Source organism: Castor canadensis, chromosome 4 (assembly GCF_047511655.1).
Source record: "Castor canadensis chromosome 4, mCasCan1.hap1v2, whole genome shotgun sequence".
Lineage (NCBI taxonomy): Eukaryota > Metazoa > Chordata > Mammalia > Rodentia > Castoridae > Castor > Castor canadensis.
In genome coordinates, this window is record NC_133389.1 from 92,350,070 (window position 1) to 92,367,453 (window position 17,384).

Genomic DNA, 17,384 nt, shown 5'->3' on the forward strand with positions numbered 1-17,384 from the left:
GAAGTTGCATTGGTTTCCTGGTTGAAAGTTTCGACTGGGAGAACTCCAGAGATCATGGCAAGATCAATGTGATATTGGGTATGGCCAAAGCCACCAATCTCAGGTACCAGAATTGGTATCATGGATCTGGATTGTGTCAAGATAGGTAAGTGAGATTAACCTTTCCATTATAGGTCCAAGTTATCATTGCTCACAAGACTCATTTATCCAGGGATTTGGAAGGTGGGATCACATTTTCTCACTTTGGTGGTGAGTGTGGGCATCATGGCAGTTTGTCACCTTTGTCAGCCATCTGTTGTCTGCTGAGGCAGCTCCCACAGGCTCTCCTGCTTCTGTAAGCCCTGGGCTAGATGCGTGCGCAGCTCTGTAGTGAAGGAGCCCAAGTCTCTTGTAGCTCAGCCAGGTTGGAGGTGATGAGAGACAGATGCAGGTTCCACTTCATTTTTAGGGTTCTTAGTTTGTCCTTGTTCTTGTCCACATCCACCTTTCCTTCCTGATAACTGGTCTAGTTGACCTAGAGCAACTTCAGGTTTACCACTAGAGCCAGAGGTAATAGGCGGCACAGACTCTCCACCACCTCCTATAACTGCATAACTCTAACCCTTATAATATAGGCTGTATTCCATGTCACTTAGTAGCTCTGCTTCTCTGAACCCTGCCTAAGACAGGACTCCCACCCAGCTTTGTGCCACGGTGGCCCAGGAGCAGCTCTGCTTTGCTAAAAACTCTCATGAAAGTCCAGTGTCTGAAGTTTGACCACCACCTTACAATCAGAGAATCAAACCTCCAGGCTGGCTGGGGGAGAAGCACCAATACAAATCTCATAATTTACTTGATTTTCCCAGCCCCACCCTAACCAAATGCCTTCCCCCTTCTTTGGTTAATGAAAACAAAAGCTCCCTGCACTTCCATGGGTGTGAACAGATGTTCCGTATGGGTGTGAGTACTAGTGGAGAGCTCTTTGCTGTCCCCACCAGCTGCCTTGGGGCCCTGCTCAGAGGGCCCTCAGTGTCCTGCAGAGGTGATTAACTCCTCCCGGGAGTCTTTGATTCTTTCGTTCAAAGACTTCTGGCAACTTGACCCTTTGCTCATATGTCTTTGTTTTCATTCATTTCCTTTTCATGGGGCTTTGCCAGGACGCAGGGATGGATTACAAGGCCTCTGTGAGTGTCTAGCTGGATGGAGGAGCAACTGAAAAAGAGTCCTTTTGTGGCTTTTGATTGCCTGGAACTATCTTAAATACAAGTCTGCAAGATCTTACAGAGAGAAAGTCTAAGCTAGAGCAGGAGGAACAGGTACGTAGAGAACCTGAGTTTGAAATGTCCTGTGAGTCTCTTGGCTTATGAACAAGTCTCTTTCTGTCTTTCTCTCATAAATCAGGTCCTGGACATGTACACTATCCCCATAGACTTCACAGAACATTCTGAATGAGTGAGTGCTCAGGGGTCTAAGAAGTGGCATTGTCAGAGCAGTTGTTTCTAAAGTTCATTAGAACCCCTCAGTTGAGTTACTATTCCTGCATACAGTCAGCCCTCTGACAGACTGGTTGTGTACCCATGGGTTCCGCCAACCTTGGACAGAGAATATATTTTAAAAATGCATTTGCACTAAATACACAATGGCCTTTTCCTTGTCATTATTCCTAAACAACAATTATGTACCTAGCATTTACATTGCATTAGGCATTGTAAGTAATACAGAGATGATTTAAAGTATAGAGGAAAATGTGGGTAGGTTCTAAATATTAGGGACTTAAGCATCCTTGGGTTTTAAGCATCTGCAGGGGTCCTGGAACCAATTCCTTGCAAATACTGAGGGACAACTGTATGTGTATCTGCTCATGTATATGTATATGCATATATGTATGTGTATATATGCATATGTGTATGCATATGCATATGTATATGTAGATGTTAGAAGCCAGCACTAATTTCCAGCTCCATAAACCTCCTCCCCAACATTGGAACTCAGCAGGCCTGCAGGTGATTCTGACATTCAGCTGAATTTGGCAACAACTGGCCTAGTGAACAGTAGATGAAAGGAGAGGACTTACGAAGTTTAGGGGTTTGTCTATGTGGCCAAGGAAAATGGAAGCAATTATCTAGATAATCCTGGCATGAAACATGTTTTTATTAGAATTGTGGAAATGATGAACAACTTTCTGAGAACTTTGGATGTGAAGCACACTAGTAAAACTCAAGTCTGTCGCTATTTACATTCGGATCCAGCCTCTGGAAGAGGGGCAATGGTTGGAGGTTAGGCAGAGGGGAAAGAATTGCATTTTCTGGGCTGTTTTGGTCTCACGTGGCTGCTATACATTCTGGATGTGCTGACAACCTCTTCTTTCATATATGCTTATTATTCCTTAGTCTCTTCCTCATGAACCATGAATCCCCACTCTGGCACGGAGAAACGATGACTGCTCTTTATAATGCACCATGTTTTGGCTGACCATCAGAGAATGTATCTTGAGACTGTTTCCCATTTTGCTTAGGATTTACAATATTTAATGCATCTTTCAATGCCTATCTATTTTTAGGTCTCTGTCAGTTGTAACTAATATGGCCACGTTTCCTAGATGTTATTGGGGTCCAGATTTATTATTTTTCCCCATTGTCTCATTGGTAGCACATGACCAGTTGGCCCCAGGCTTCCTAATTTAAGTGTGGGAAATTTTGGTTCTGTCTTTAGAGTCTGAATGGAATGCATGCAGCCCTGTTTCGGGTCATTGTGCCAGGGTCTGCATTGGCTGGATGGCTAATTTCTGCACTGCCAGGTTTCTAGGGAGAAACACTAGGCTATTTTGGTTCCATCAAATTTATCATCCACTGTTTATTGTCCTGCTGTGGGGTTCACCCAGAGAGGAAGAGGGTGTGGGGGCCAGCATTACATTTTACCTGAATGCCAACTGAGTGCTGCCATCTTGTGGCTGGGCAACCTCCAACAGCTACCAATGTCTTTGGAAGCAATCGTCTGAAAAGGAACAAAGCGTTCAAAATCCTGCTCAGCTGAAAAAAATTTACCACAAGCTCCTAATCACTGTACAACCCCTCCTTTTCTGTTTTCCTGAATGAAGAAACTAGTGGTTACATTATTAAGGTAGTTTCCTCTCTGTTTCTTTAAAGAGAAAGGAAATCATTCTTCTCCTGGTTTTTGGTTACTTTTGGACCAGCCCTCTAGCAATATGTTGAGACAAGTTTTGAGAACTTTGGAGAGAAGACTTTGGAACATGATCCAAGGTTAGAAAGAGGCCAAAAGTGGGTCCAGGGAGTCCCAGGTTTTCTAAGTGGAGGCCCTGCACCAGCAGCAGAATGACTTGTTATGTCACACCTGAGCCAGAGCTGCAGAAACAGAAACTCTGGGAATGTGTTGAAGATGAAACAGATGTATGTTCAAGTTGGGGAACCACTGGGTGGGGGTGTAGAAGCCAGCCCTGGGCACTTGTGACGTGGACAGCGTCCAGGGTCCACTTGGGTCTCCATAGAATGTATTTCTTTCCAGAGCCCTATCCTGCGCTATTTACTCAATAAACAGCAAATTTTTAATTCAGTGGATCTGTTTCAAGTGATATGGATACAGGAGTTGTCCTGAGAAAGGGCCTGAGAATCTCACTTCTAACAATTTCAGGGGAGGAACCATATTTGGGGAGCCTTGTTTTAGAGACAAAAGCAGCAGGCTCAGAAGCCAATGTGGTTCTGGATGGTGAATATAGTGCAAACTTTTTGGGGAACCCATGTGGTTGTGAGACCCACTTCCCTGCCTCTTACCGTGAGCACTCAGCAGCCATGTTTATTTGAATTGAACTCTAGTCCATTAGAAAGAGATTAAAATAACATGCTGTGATTTTTACCCAAAGGTTAGGCAATTCAAAAGCCAGAGTAGACATGTGAATATTAAAAGGCTTGGAGAAAATTGTCAATAGTTTTGGAAAGTTCGGCCGTACATTAAATGACCTGTTTTGTGCTATTTGTCGCCCCAACCAGATCAATATGGCGTGTGTGCCGGTACATTCACCTCTTTGTTTAGTTTACCATTTATAAGTTAGGTTGGTCCAACTAGTCTAAACAAGTCTAATGCAAAGAATAAATAAAAACTACAGCAAATCAAACTGGATTTGTGGGCACAATTATACAGCAGGAACACTCAAAGCTGGGAGCAGAGTTCTAACTGCAGATTAGAATACAAACGTCTGCCTGTGTGTCATATGCAGGCAGCCTCTACTATCTGCCAAATATAAATGGTTCCCCGATCAATCTTCTAGTCAGTAATGTGTGAGAAGGTAAGAGCTGTGTGTTGCTCTGCAAAATTCTTAAATCTTAGAGAGAATGTAGAAGGCAGCATAGGATAGTGGCAATGACTCCAAAGCCTTTGTGTTTTGCAGAAACTTATTTGATCTATCTAGCTCTTATTTTCTTTATCTGTAAATGTGGTGCCATGAAAACTATTTCATGGGGTGGTTTTCAGGATCAAATGAGTCGAGGTAGGTAAGGACCATAGTAGACACTCAATATATAGTGTCTACTCCCAAATCTTTCAGTTTCAGAGGGCTGGGGATAGGGCTGGGAGAGGTCAAGAGGTGAACATCATGGCTGGAGGTGGAGCCCAGCAACTGAGCTCAGTTGTGCTCAGTGTGCACAAGGCCCAGGATTCCATTCCCAACACCAATAAATAAATAAATACATAAACAAACAAACAAACAGACAGAGGTCAGGGCATGGTGACTCATGCCTGTAATCCCAGCTACTTGGGAGGTAGAGACAGGAGGATCATGGTTTGAAGCCAGCCCAGGCAAAAGTTAATGATAACCTATCTCAAAAAACAAGCTGGGCATTGTGGACTTCTGTAATCCCAGTGAGGGAGGCAGAAGAATCCGAGGCCAGATCTGGGCAAAAGTGTCAGACCCTATCTGAAAAATAACTAAAGCAAAAGGGCTAGGGGTGTGGCTCAAGTGGTAGAGCACCTGCCTAGCAAGTGGGAGGCCCTGCGTTCAAACCCCAGTACAAACAAACAAAAAACCCAAACCAAAAAAAAAAATCCCCCACAACAAAAAAACCCAAGCAAACAAACAACAATAATGACAACGACCAAAACAGGTGAGCATCGGCACTTCCAGCCTTCATGCTCCTGGTTACCCCCTCCAGCTTATTCTGTTAAGTGTGAGTGTGTGAGTCCTGAGTGACTTATGAAAACTCTGTCGTTCCCCAGAGCAGTAGAAGTGCTCAGTTGCGGAGCCAGGGGATCACACTGGAAAGTTACACTTGAGCTTTTAGTTCAGAATTGATAGAACTGGTCCCTGAAGATTAAGTTGAGATAAGATTAAGCTAGAACTTTAAAGGGGAGCCTCCTCTATGTGGTGGGTGCTGTGCTAATCACAGTCATTATGGTGGTCAGATGCACACCTGTGGAAAAGCAGCTGCGCTCAAGTTCAGTGGCAAAATGACTGAGAGGAGGAGTGTTGGGGTTCTAGGAGGAAAGCATGGGAGGGCTGTGGAGGTCAGCCCTCCACATCTGGGACTGCTATGGATGGGAGAACAAGGAAGGTGAACCTAGAAAAGTGGGAGGGTGGGTATGAGATGTGGAGACCACATTTCTAGAATTGCATGGACCATGGGCCAGCTCTCCTACCACACAACCCCATTGCTTAAGGAGTTCATCATAAGACTCTGGGAGAAGAAAAAAATTCATCCCAGCAGTTGTGTGAAGAGTGTATAGGGAAAAGAGTTAAGGCTATGGGGTCAGATTTGGTCCTGAATTAGAATCCAGATCTGCAACTTCAAGCTGGGGGACACTGCACTGGTTTTGTCGCTCATCTGTGACTCGGGTCTGATGTAAACTGGGATTCATAACAAACCTATCTGATAGGGCTGGCAGGAATGAGGACTGATAGAGATAATGCAAAGAGCACATAGCAGAATGTCTGGTTAGTGGCAAGCACTCCTATGCTAACTCATGTCAAAAGAAAGAGCTTGGTACATGGCTGTGTGACCTTCAACAGGTCACCTCTCCTCTCTGAGACAGAGTTGCCTCAGCTCTTTAGAAACAGAAATAGCCACAGCCAATTGCAGCTGGGGGCACAGACAGAGTCATTCATCAGGAGACTGAGTGCGAAGAGTGGGGCTTGCATGGGAGTGTTTGGGAGGAAGGCGAAAGCTCACCAGAACACATTTGTTTGGAGAGAAATTTGTCTTCCGTTTTGACTGGGAGGAAATGGGGAGGGGAGGGGAGGTTGCTGCCAAAGGCAGAGTCGGCTGATGAAACTCCGTGGTTATGTTTCTCAAAAGGAAATAGGACATTGTCGCCTTTTCTGACTCCCACCAGCTGAGCACCAGATTTTCTGCCTGTTTGCACCTGTCGCTCATGTCCTCACTTGACTTTGGGTTAAGCTGCAGCAACTGGGGCCTGGAAAGTGGCCCTGACATCCAGTGGACCCACTGTCCATATTTTGCCTATTCTCGTTAAATAGTTCATTGGACACTTACTGAGTACTTACTATATGCTGGTTTTCTGGGGTTTCAGCAGTGAACAAAATAGATCAAGCTCTTACACTCAAAGACCTTTCAGTCTTGTAGAAGGTAAAGGCAACCTTCAGAGACTAACCATGCATACATGTTGAATTAAGATGTCTGCTGTGTAAACATTTAGAATGTTATACAATGAAGACTGTACAATATAGTAAAACCTAAATTAGATTTGGGATCCAGCAGCAAAAAGAAACAAAGTGGGAGTGGAGATCAGATGAGAGAGGAAGTGACATTGAACTGAACGGGGACAGCCCCCTCCTGTTTTTCAAGCACAAACCTGTCTTTCATAAACGGGCATTGACCATGGGAAAGCAGTGTCCTGCTTCCTGATATTATTGTCCTCTGAATGCCCGCACTCTGAGCACCCACTTCAGTTACTCCAAATGATGTAAATGTTAACTTTAGGCTTGGCTCTGCTCTCCCTCATCTGTAAATCCTTCCTAAGTGTTCTGTCCTTCCTTTAGACTTTTCTTCTCAGGGAGTATCTGGATTGTCTGCTGACCTTGATTCTATTTGCACATATGACATGTTGTTTCGTTAAGCCAGTGGGAAATGTACATGGTAGCATGTGTGTGGTAACTCTATGCGAATGTACAGGTAGCCTTTTCCCAACAAGAAGGTTGATGAAGCTATACAATGTGAAAACTACACAAGCCATTGTAGAGCTCATCTTCCAGCCTGCTTATTCTGAAGGAACCCAGAGAAATTAAAAGACCTCATCAATTACTATGTGAGAATCTAGGCTTATAGTTCATGTCTTGCTAGTTATGTTTGTATCTTGCCACTGCACTTATCAGGATACATAATGCAATGCACATTTTCTTTGTTTAGTCCTCCAGTTAGGCCATGGACATGCTGTGCCATGTCCTTCCATTACTCACTTCAAACAGTAGATGTAGCATGTCGTATTATTTAGTCCCTTTGTGTGCTTTGTTTACCTTATCTGTCAAATGGGTATAGTAATCCAAATGAACAACATTTACTAAATACTGTATATCATGACCATTGCAAAGCTTTTTTTGTGGCCGGTGGCGGGGGGGGGGGGTGGGGGTAGGGGGATAGACAGCTTAGATAGATCTCAGATGTTAAGTTAGATCTGGTCCTTGCCTTAGGGGAACACACAGTGGTAGAACTTAGCAAAGGAGTAATTCATTACAATACAGCAAAAGTATCTATAATAATGGAATATGCAAAATATGGAAACACAGAACAAATCAACTGCCTTTGCCTGGGTGAAAGGGAAAAGCTCATTAATACCTTCTCTATCTCACCTTTGTATTATAAGATTCCAATAAGATAAAGCAGTGGAAGCATTGATGGAAAATGTAAAGGACTGTATAGTAAACAAAGTATCCAAACTGGGGGAACACTTACTTATTTTGATACCATTAAATTTCACACAAAGAAAATTCAGGTCCATGGCTATAGACCATCAGAGCTATAGTTACCAGCTTGTCAACTGAGCTTTCTGTTACAGAAATGACTAAACCTAGTCACCCCATTAAAACACCTGAAAGCTCTCTGTGACTTAGAGTGTGAGTCCTCATTATTCTCCCATTGGAAGAACATGAGTGAGAAGATGTGGGCTAGAAGAACAGACAGGGTGTTAGTTGGGGATTGGAATGGGAATCCAATGGGAAGCCCATAGGTCTCTTGTCAGTATCATAAGCCCTGATGGGCTGGTGAGAAATTCACTTCATTTCTTTCATGTAATTGTGAAGATCTGAATAGTGCGTTGTTCTGAAACAAGCAGTTTGCAAACATGAGCAGCTGTCACAATGATAGCACAATGCTCAGAGAATTATTTCTCAGGACTCACAAAAGCATGGGTCAAAGGACATTACCCAAAGCAAAACAATTATGTATGGTGTGAAACTGACATCACCCTAGGTGTCACGTTTTGTTAAAAACAAAACAAAAAATCCATTTGTGTGTTGCATATGACATTTGGTTCAGTTCAAAGTCCTGAGCCACATCCAACCTTGCCCTGAGAGTAAGAAGGAAATGTGACTACTGGGTGCCCTCTTGTGGTGAGGCAGACCCACTACAGTTCATGGTTGGAGCCCATACCCTGGAAGAAACCTATGCATCTCAGAAACGACTTCAAGAACTGTTTTTACTATCCTGGATGTGAAAAGACATGAGGAGAATGTTCTGAGGATCTTATTGCTTGGATGCATGACAATAAAACAGCCAAGTACTGTGCAGTCTTCCATAAATGGCTCATTACTGGAGTGAAATGACGCACAAGAACAGCCCCACTGTAAATCACTGTGATAAAGAACTAGCCCAACCAACTATAACCGCTTCTCCTTCTTTCTTTGCTTCCTCCACTTGAAAGTTAATACTGCTGGCATTAACCAGCAGCACCACTCTTTCTTTGAAGTTGAATCTGTATTATATTGCCGTGGAAACAACAGTAATTAGGGAACCACCACCAGTGGGGTGTCCTCTTTGTGGCTCCATGAGCTTCAGGAAGCACAGATGGAAAGAGGATGGCTGGAAAGGAGATAATTCAAATGCCTGTTGTCTTTTCACTCCAGGAAGAATGCCTTCACTATTAGTCAATACACAGATGTCACATAGGCTGTTGGCATAAGTCTTTTGTGTGACAAAGGGTGGTGATCTCTGGGACAACAACTGAGCTCAGTTTCATGGTGGTGCTTCCCAATAGCTTAACTGTGGTAAAAATAAGGGGAGGTCCATACAATCAACAGCACCCTGATGCTACCTGGCTTTATTTGTCTTTAGCTTATGCTGACTGTGACAGCCAAGGTTAGTTGGAAATGACCCCACTGGCAATTCAGCAAGACTGACTTTGCCAGTCTATGCCCAGACATCCTTGGCTATCTGTAGGATCCTTGTGCTAGTAAAGCCCATCCATAAGGTGCAGTTCCTAGCAACCCCACTTGCAAATAACTGGAGCAGGCCTATGGTTACTGCAGTGGAAGTGTGAGACAATGACTATCTGATAGATTGCAACTTGCACCTGTGCTGAGAGGCATGTTTTGTGTGTCTGTGTTTTTCACCTAGTGAGTCTCTCAAAACCATTCTTTGGTCATGGCAAAGAATGCATGGTGGTCAATAATGCATTGTTCTCACACAAGCTTTGATGTTCTCTAGATCCATGGAGCAGCCATGGATGAGCTGGGGAGGAGGAGCAGATGTGTGTGTGGGGAGTGGGCAGAGGACCGGGAGATGACAGAGCTATTCCAGGATGGTAGAGTCTCCCTGTAGCAGAAACATGTCCAGACAGTTCCCAGGCCCCAGAGGACCAGGAGTCTGGCTCTGTCTCACTTGAAGCAGAGTATACAGTGTATTTCTCTTCAAGACAGTTTGTAAGGATCTACTGCTGGCCCTGTTTTGCTCAGAGACAGTGATTCTTGGGGCATCAAAGTAGAAATGGATAACTCAGACAGATGGTGACCTCGTGTTAGGAAGATACTCAAGAGCAAACTAACCAAACCAGCATTTTTCACATTTTTTAAACAACTAATCCAATCTGAAAACTTAATTTGTACATTACATACTTTTAACTAAAACATATAAACCCAATGTCAGTATTTATTATTATCATTGCAAAACTATTTTTATAGCCAATTAAATTTTCAATCTTTTCTAGCTGAATACTCAGACAGCTTCTGCCTAGCACGTACCATGTCAGAGCACTTGTTTGTTCCTTAAAGTCCTCCTGAAATCATGAAAGGGAAACACAGAATGTGACCTGTCAGGAGTGCACTGGTCCTTAAGGAGATCTCTCATTGCTCTTTTGAGGAAGAGTCCATCACCATCATCATCTCATCAAAGTCTTTTCCAAAGGAGGATCACTTCTGAAGAAAGTTCCTTAGTCAATATCCTTGGCTGGGGTTTTAGCCGGGTAGGAGTTGGGCAGGTTCTGTTCAAGAAGCTGACATGCACTCTCATCTACTGCAGGTATCTGATTTTCTCTAGGCATTAGATCATGAGGTACAGTTGCTAGACAGTTCCCGATGACAGCCGCTTCCTTTGGCTCTCCTGTGAAGATGTCCCTGTGGGCAGATTACTCATGTTGAGCACTCTGAATGTTGCCATTCAGCTGGGCACCTGGTCTCCAGCTAGAGTAAGTTAGGATATTCACTTTATGGGTTTCTGGGAAATTGTGTGACATGATCAGCAAAAAGAGATGCTCTCTCTGACCTACAAAGCACTCAGAATTGCTCTTTTAGACTTGTAAGAGACCTGGCCCAGACTGAGTCCAGGTCTGAATGAGCAGGTGATCTTACACCACCTTACCTGAGAAAGCCTGAGCTTCAGCCCTGAGGGTTAAAACATAGATTTGTGTCATATGTAGCTGGGTACTTACATGGAATATAAGAGTATTGGTTTGGTAAGCAACTAAGTTTTGAAAGCCTATTATGTGTCAGAATATAGGGATAAAAGACTGAACAATCATTTATCTTCCCAGAAATTTTGCTTTAAAGGTTTATCAAAGTAATAATACAGAAGAACTTGTGGTGGCTAGGACAGTCTCTTCCCTGGTCATTACCACTCCCCAACTCCTGCTTTAATCCAGTTTTTACTTAATTCTTCTGGTGTTTTTAATCTTCTTTAAATATGCTATACTTCTGTTTCTTGATTTATGAACGTTAGGTGATATTTTTAACCATGAAAAACTAGGATTTATGTTAGAAAAGAGGTCACCTAACCTCTTTTCTTCCTCTGTTGCTTCAGTATTTTGATTATGATTATTGTATTAGGATGTTAAATGGGTTCCTCCAATCTTACCAGTGGAAGCTGCAAGTTGAAGACAATGGCTGGCAGATGTCCTCATATTCAAACTCGAGGTGCTATGCTGTCTATACTGAGGACCTGCTAAAAGAATACCCTATAGAATCTAGCCCCAAGCTATTTCCAGGTGACCAATGAGAGCAGGGAAGGGTGTGAGTGAAGTTAAAGAGTATTTCTGAAGGCATCAGGCTATTGTGTGCTTCCTACCTACCTTAAACCATGGACGAAGTCTTTAGGATTGTCACTCAAAAAAAGTGATGATCTCTTCAAGAGAGATTGCCCAGTGGTTTCTCCTTTAGGTACCAAATCTCTTAGTTGTCCTCTTTGTGAGTATTGATCACAGTGGTTGTTTGAGGTCCTGGATTCTAGATCTGCAACTCCCATTCATTTTTCCTTTGATGTAGACTTCTTGCCTGAGGGTGTATACACAGACCTAATTTCTTGCCAAATAATATGAAACCACAGCTTCTTCTGACATGCATCACAACCACAGAAAATCTTTTCTTCATAAGCTTAGAGAGGGGGTTATGCCAGGTCTTTGGGGATGGGAAATGAACTGCTCAACTCCAAGAACTCAAAGTCTCATACTTTTCTCCAATCAAAATGGTTTCACCTTTGCTCTACACCTCCAACCTTACTAAGTCATGCTTTCCAGTCTCTTGATTGTTGGCTCATTTCCCAGCCCAAGAGTAGCCAAGGGATTTTCATCTCCAGTCCAATTTTATCAGTAGTTGGTAAGGGGTGCCAGGAAGCTGTGAAGAATTTCCACTGGGAACACTATGACTGATTCTCCATCATCCAGTCCAGCCCTGACTCTGAAATCTATGGCATATGGGCCAGTGACTGATTTAGGAAAGGACAAGTAAACTAAATGAACAATAGGATGTGAGGAGAAGCTGACTGGGGGGGTTTCTGGAAAAGGTAGCTTTTCTCTACAAATAGGGAGAGATGATCTCTTTGGAGTTTCTGGACCTTGACATCCTGGATATGACACCTGCTGCAGCATCTTGAAGCCAGGACAAATGTGAAGCCAACTTTGAGGATGAAGAGAAAATAGACCCTTGATTACTTCACTGAATCAATTGATCTAAAGTCTACTTCTCTTTTGACCTTCTGAACTTCCTGTTATGTGAGACTATGCATTTACATATTGTTTAAGCCAGTTTGAGTCAGGTTTCTGTCACATGCTTCTAAAGTCAACCTACCAACTGATATGATTTCTGAAGTCATTTGTGGAACCAGTGTGACAGAATACTGTGATACATAATCTATATCTGTCCAAGGTAGGGGATGTGATGTTTGTCAGCCTGTGCTAGTTAGCTTCTCCCTAGTATCTGTTTGGGGGTTCTGTATTTTTCTCTCTCTCTCTCTTTTTTTTTTGCCTTCATTACTATCCACAATAGTACTTTTAAGGTGTAGACAGTGATTACCGCATAACATGAATACCCAACTTGTATATCTTGTTTTAGGCTCTAGCTTCCTGAACTTCCCAACCCATTCTACACTTCACTTCTTCTGTTCCTTTTGACTCCCCTGTGAACTGAATTCTTGCCTCACTGAGTTCTTCCAACTTTCTCTTTTCCCTGTTGTTGGGATTTTAAACCCACCTGAAGACTGGACAAGACAACAGCACCCTGAAGCCTTTCTGAAGCATCAGTTGAGTGATGCTGACTGTGTCAAATGTGAGGCTGATCTGATTGATGCATGTGTAACCCATTGGTGGCACAGATTGAGCTGGTTGATCTGACAGGCTAGGCTGGTGTCCCCTTTGTCTGGCTCTTATTGATATGTGGGCAACACTCCAGAAGCTGTATATGTGGTCAAAGAGGATGCCCTTCCCTGAGGGAAAGAGCAGGCCTTTGGTCAAAGGTGTAGAGACTGATGACAAACACAGACTTGACAACATTGAACTGAGTCTGCCTTTATTTCTGGAGTCTTCAATGCATTTCCAGGTCTATAAAAAGAATGACAGAGAGTAAGTAGAAACAATGGGGTTGCCATTTCTCAGCTCTCTTACCTTTCACCTGCAAACAAGTTGCAGAGGTTCAAACCCAGTGTGGACTGTAAATTCAGTTGAGAGTACAGGTAGACATTGCACACGGGTATAACTTGTGGAAGAGTTCATGATGCCCTTGGCAGTATGTGCTCTTCTTTTCTGTTTGCTAATTGATTAAAAATATGTATGTATTGCAAAGCTCATTTATTGATCGAGAGGAGAGTGAAAAGGATAGCTTCCCTAATTAAAACCGATTTGAGCTGTGAAAGTTTAATTAATTGGATGCATGTCACTTCATTTCCATGTTATGTTGTGCACAGATCTCTGTTTTCATAATTACTGTGTTGTGTCAGGGTGGCGGGTGTCTCTCTAATTAACAGTCTGAGAGAAAAGTGATGTATGGGCCTGCTGAGCAAGCAGAGTGGGTGGAAAGAGAAGTCCCAGCCAGAATACAGTCTCTGTTCCCTGTGGCCTGTTTCTTGCCATTCCCATCATCCTTTGTTCAGTAAACAGGGGTTTGGTGGATGTCTATAGGGACCACTGTTTATTTGATTGTGTTTTAGGTGTTTTTCCATCAGAAGGCAGGGAGACTGGATAACATTTCCAGAGATTGCAGGTGAAAACTCCCAGAATGTGGATGAGAAACACTCCAATGTTTTCTCATTAGGACCGCCATAATATCCACCGCATCCATTCCTTATTGGGCAGCCGACATTAGCCAAGACAAACTCTCACCAAGTGTCCATTCTGCAATGTATGGTGATGGGTGGGGTGACTTTGAGTCCAGACTTCAGCCTCTTACTAGACATGTGACTTTGGAGAAGCTACCTAAACTCTCCGTAACTCAGTTTTCTCATCTTTAAAATTGGAATGTGGGGGAATCTTCATATACTGTTGGTGGGAATGTAAATTAGTACAACCCCCATGGAAATCCATATGCAAGTTCCTCAAAAAACTGAAAATAGACTGACCTAGCTTATGGCCCTGCCACACCACTCTTGGGTATATATCTGAAGATGTGTAAATCAATATACAAAAGAGATACCTGCATATCCATGTTCATTGCAGCTCTCTTCACATCAGCCAAACTGTAGAATCAACTGAGGTATCCAATAACCACTGAATGGATAAAGAAAATATGGTATATAATATACATAGCCATCATGGAATATTTCTCAGCCATAAAGAAAAATGAAATTATGTCAGTTGCAGGAAAATGGATGGAACTGGAGATCATCATGCTGAGCTAGATAAGCCAAGCTCAAAAGGTCAAATATAGCATTTTTTTCACTCCTTTGTGGAATCTAGCTCTAAAATGACAATTATTATACTATTAATAATAGCAAGACGTGAATGTATAAGGTGAACTGTGTGTGCGTGCGATCAGCGGGAGGGAGAATGGGTTCAGGAAAAGATACTGAAGGGTGAAGAGGATATATATGTATATATATATGTGTATATGTATGTATACATATATATGTATATATATGTGTATATGTATGTATACATATATATGTATATATATATATATTATAATGAAACCACTGAATGCTGAATTATGGGGAAAGAAGCAGAGGGAGCATGGCAATATAATGTAGGGAATGAGCTTATTTAAGGTATACAGTACACACATACAGCATTATCATATGAAATCCCCCTCATACTATTAATGTATGATAATCCAAAAATAAAATTTAAAAATTAAAAAAAGAAAATATTAAACATAAATAAAACAGGAATATGAAGGCATTCTAGTAAAGATGTGTAGATTACATGAAATAACATAAATGGTGTATACTGTATACACAGTTGTTTCACCCCATAGTTCTTTCCTTCTCCATGTGTTTTGAGCATCCTTAATAAAAAAAAGTCTGAAGCTAGACACTGGTGGCGGCTCACACCTGTATTCCTAGCTACTTGTGAGGCTGAGATTGGGAGGATTGTGTTTTGAGGATAGCCAGGGCAAAAAGTTTTCAAGACCCCATCTCAATGGAAAAAAAGGCTGACGTGGTGGTGCATTCATCATCCTAGTTGCCGCAGGAAGCGTAAATAGGATTGTGGTCCGGTGGACCTGGGCAAGAGGTGAGACCCTATCTCCAAAATAACCGTAGCAAAAAGGGTTGAAGATGTGGCTCAACAGTAGAGCCTAGCAAGTACAAAGCCCTGAGCTCAAATCCAGTACTGACCCCTTGCCCCCAAAAATCTGAAGTCCAAAATGCTCCAAAATTCATATGTTGTAGAGTATTGTCATGATGCCACACGTGGAAAATTCCACACTTGACTTTATGTGACAGGTTGCAGTAAAAATGCAGGCACAGTACAAATGTATAACATGCCTTCAGACTATGTGTATGAGGTGTATATAGGCCATAGATAAATTTTGTATTTAGAGTTAGGTCCTATTCCAAAGATATCTCATTATGTACGTGCAAATATTCCCATGCCCCCCAAAAAATCCAAAGTTCAAAATGCTTCTGGTGCTGATCAGTTCTGTTAAGGGCTACTCATTTGTATTTTTAAGTTTTTAAAAATTTAAATCCTTACCTGAAAGATCCTACTGCAAGTTGTAACTCCTAAATTGCCTCACTCCTGTGCTCTCCTCCTAAAACCCATGCTCTGCTTTGGAAACAGAAAAGATGATTGTGTGAGACCCTTCAAGATGCCCTCTTGCCCAGGTGATGTTAAACTCTGAATCACAAGAATTCCACCCCTTGCACAAACTGACCCCTGTCTATCCTACTTAGGGACCCCTCTTCCCTTCTTTCTGCAGCCCTCCTCAGTACAGCCCAAGCCCCAAGACTTCTTCACACCCACACACAATACCCTTTTCCCCCTTCCGCCTGGAAGACTCCTTTTCTTTGAAAAGAAGAAGTCCTACTGATTTCTGCGTATTCGGCTCAAATATCTCCATTTGGGAGAAGTCATATGTTCCCCGCAGCACTATTTTCTTGTTTGACTAGACAGGAGGTTCCCACTGTCAGGGACAGGAAGTTCCTATAGATAGGGACGGGAAGTTGCTCTTTGTGTTGTAGTGCTTGACTAGAGTGTGCTATGAACCTGGCTGGTCATAAGTGATGTTGAATGATGGACACAAAAAGCAACATTTTCTTCATGTGGAATTATGATTTAATATTTGCCTTCTCACAGACAGTTGGCTCCATTCAGGCAACTTGTTCTATCTTGTTTCCTATTGTCTGGCACATCGTTGTGTCTATATCATAATTTTGTTGTGAGGGCAAATTAATGAATATAAAGTCTTTAAACTTAAAAATCATTGAATAATACAGCAGGGATATTTTAATAGAACAATAATTGCTAATACTATTTTAACCATAGTACTTTTTATTGTTATTGAATGGAATGCTCCTCCATTTTCGGTGATTTCTTGAGCAGCGGTGACCTTTGCATGTTGTTACTACAACTGGGGGTGACATCCTTGCACAGACCCACAGGCTGCCCTCATAATTGTCAGAGGGGAATCCTGAAGCCTTTACTTAGCAATACTGTAAGTGAGCTGCCAGCCAGCCTCACAGTGTGCCATTTGAAAAATCCTATAACTCACTGGTTTTCCTAATGTGCTAGTCTCCTACCTCTGTGACATGCGCAATAAATAATGTATTCAGGTAGCTTTAGAAAATCATTTTATTTCCAGGCACCTGTATAGAATCAAATCAATGTTTGTACTTATTCAAAAGGCTTTCTTTTTCTTTTTCGTTAAGAAAGGTTTTGTTTTCTTCTTATGAGTGTTTGACCTTGTGGAAAATAACAAATCTTTTCTCTGGTGTAATCCAAGGGAACAAAACTCAGCCATAAAGATTATCAATCCTACCCCTTCTAGGGACCGCTTATGGGCTGCAAGCCTGATCACATCTTCCGTTTTGACTGGCTCTTCACACTTGCCTGTAGTTGAGAAAACTTGATTATGAACTATGTCTGCTATCTCTCCAGCCCGGCACTGGTGCAGTTCTGTGAATAATATTTACCATCCTGAAGCTGGAAATTATGAAGACTTGAGGTGATTAGGAATAACTTTGGATGGAAATGACTAATTTGTTTCAGATCTTCCTCCACACCAAAAACTAGTATTAATGAAAGAAAAA

General features: G+C 42.3%; 1 long non-coding RNA gene across 1 annotated transcript in view; it reads left to right on the forward strand.

Annotated features, from left to right (window-relative positions):
• Positions 1-926: 926 nt before the first annotated feature.
• Positions 927-17,384, forward strand: part of LOC141422366 (uncharacterized) — a 52,544-nt gene continuing 36,086 nt past the window's right edge. The window contains exons 1-2 of the long non-coding RNA XR_012446913.1: positions 927-1,021; positions 1,137-1,295. This is a non-coding gene — a long non-coding RNA (uncharacterized lncRNA). The remainder of the gene's footprint in view (positions 1,022-1,136; positions 1,296-17,384) is intronic.